The following is a 2,578-nucleotide window of genomic DNA, read 5'->3' on the forward strand; positions in this document are numbered from 1 at the left end:
CTGCCTTCCTGAGTGATTTTGCATGTGTCTCAGTCTTAGACATCTCTAATTAGCCTGACACACAGGCACACGGATGGACGTGTCTGCACACAACGGCACAACCGCAAACCTTTGCAAACACACTACTATGCCTTGATGTACACACAGGCTTCTTTATATACCACGGATGTATTTGTACACAGGGAATGTACAGTTCCTATAAGCACAAATCTAGCTTACTTTTAAGATTTTATTAATTTGTTTATTGAAAGAGAGAGAGCAGGGGGAGGGGCTGAGGGAGAGGGAGAGAGAATCTTAAGCAAACTCCCAACTGAGCGCAGAGCCTGACACAGGGCTTGATCTCAGGACCCTGAGATCATGACCCGAGCCAAAACCAAGAGTAGGACGCTTAACCGACTGAGCCACCCAGGCACCCCAAACTTTTCTTTCTTTCTTTCTTTCTTTCTTTCTTTCTTTCTTTCTTTCTTTCTTTCTTTCTTTCCTTTCTTTCTTCCTTCTTTCTTTCTTTCTTCCTTTCTTTTTTTCTTTCCCTTCCTTCCTTCCTTTTTCAATTTTATTTAAATTCAATTTGCCAACATATAGCTAAGCTTACTTTTGATTTTATGAACGGTGTGCTGAACTTTTCTCATTACTGTACTTTATTATAGAAGCACCAGGCTAAGCAACTATATTCACCCACCATCCATCCATCCTCTTTTTTCACTGCCTCATATTTATTTATTTCTAATTTTTATTTAAATTCTACTTAGCTAACATACAGTGCAATATTGGTTTCAGGAGTAGAATTCAGTGATTCATCACTTACATAAACACACAGTGCTCACCATAGTGCCCTCCTTAATCCCCATCCCCCAACTCCCTCCATCAATCCTCTGTTTCTACTCTGTCTTTAAGAGTCTCTTATGGTTTGTTCATCCATCCATCTATCCATCCACCCATTCAGTCAACAAATGTTTATGATACACCAACTATGCACCAGGTCCCATACCAGGTGATAGACTCAGTTGTGGCAAAGTAGACAAAGCATTCGTTCTAGAACTTCTAATCTAGCAGAGAATAGATTAAACAATTGCACAACTAGGGGTGCCTGGTTGGCTTGGTGGAGCATGTAACTCTTGATCTTAAGATGGTGAGTTTGAGGGATCCCTGGGTGGCGCAGCGGTTTGGCGCCTGCCTTTAGCCCAGGGCGCGATCCTGGAGACCCGGGATCGAATCCCACGTCGGGCCTCCGGTGCATGGAGCCTGCTTCTCCCTCTGCCTGTGTCTCTGCCTCTCTCTCTCTCTCTCTCTGTGACTATCATAAATAAATAAAAATTTTAAAAAATAATAATAAATAAAAAAATAAAAATAAATATCCTTAAAAAAAAAAAGATGGTGAGTTTGAGCCCCATGTTAGATATGGAGATTACTTAAAAATAGAATTTAAAAAAATTGCACAACTAAATACAAATTATAAGAAGTAAGAAATACAGTGAAGGAAGAATAAGGGAAGCCAGAGTATGTGCAATAGGAGGACACAGCATTACTCTAGAGCTTCACTCTCCACATGGTAGCCACTACCCAGGTGTGGCTATTTAGATCTAAGTTTAAATTAATTAAAATTAAAACTTCCAATCCTTAGTCACATTGGACACTTTCAAGTGCTCATGAGCCGCATGTGAATAGTGGTTACCTATTGAACAGGGTAGATCTAAGCATTTTCATCATCTTGGAAAGTTCTATTGGGGGACACCTGGGTGGTTTAGCAGTTGAGCCCCTGCCTTTGGCTCAGGGCATGACCTGGGGGTCCAGGGATCAAGTCCCACACTGGGCTCCCTGCGAAGAGCCTGCTTCTCTCTGTCTATGTCTCTACCTATGTCTCTGCCTCTCTCTGTGTCTCTCATGAATAAATAAATAAAATCTTAAAAACAACAACAACAAAAGAAAGTTCTATTGGACACAGCTGTTTCATGGCTTCCTTGAGAAAATTTGAGCTGAGTCACAAGGGAAAGGAAGGATTAGGTGTGTGGAGTAGGGAGAGAACAGAGAAAGGGCAGGGAAAAGCATTCTAGGCAAAGGGAACAGCATGTGCAAAGGCCTTGAGGTAGATGGGGAGCAAGATGAATTGAAGCTGATATGACTGGTGTACAAAGTGAGGTGTAGGTCATATCAGATGAGGCTGAAGAGGTGGGCAGAGGCCAGACTGCAGTCTCATAAGCTATGCTAAGGAGCTTGGATTTTATTTTTTGTGCAATGGGAATTCATTGGAGTGTTTTAAACCAGAGAGACAAACAGAATTAGATTTGCTTTAATAAGCACACTGATTCTAGAAAGAGATAACAACATTGAAAGTCCATAGAGCAGTTTTCAAAATCCGTGCATGTTCTTCATGCCAGTGCGATAGCTCAGGCTAGTAATTCAAGACTCCCGTTAGAGATGGAAAAATAGGCTCAAGAAGGTGTGTGCCACTGCAACAGAGCTGAATCTTCAGGTGCCAAGTTGGTTTTCTTCTTCCTTTTATTTGAAATTATTTTCAAACCACAAAAATAATGCAAACTTAAAAAAATCGAATTATATTCTAGTGTTCTCTTTTTTTCAA

The sequence above is a fragment of the Canis aureus genome, chromosome 4 (genome assembly GCF_053574225.1).
Source record: "Canis aureus isolate CA01 chromosome 4, VMU_Caureus_v.1.0, whole genome shotgun sequence".
Lineage (NCBI taxonomy): Eukaryota > Metazoa > Chordata > Mammalia > Carnivora > Canidae > Canis > Canis aureus.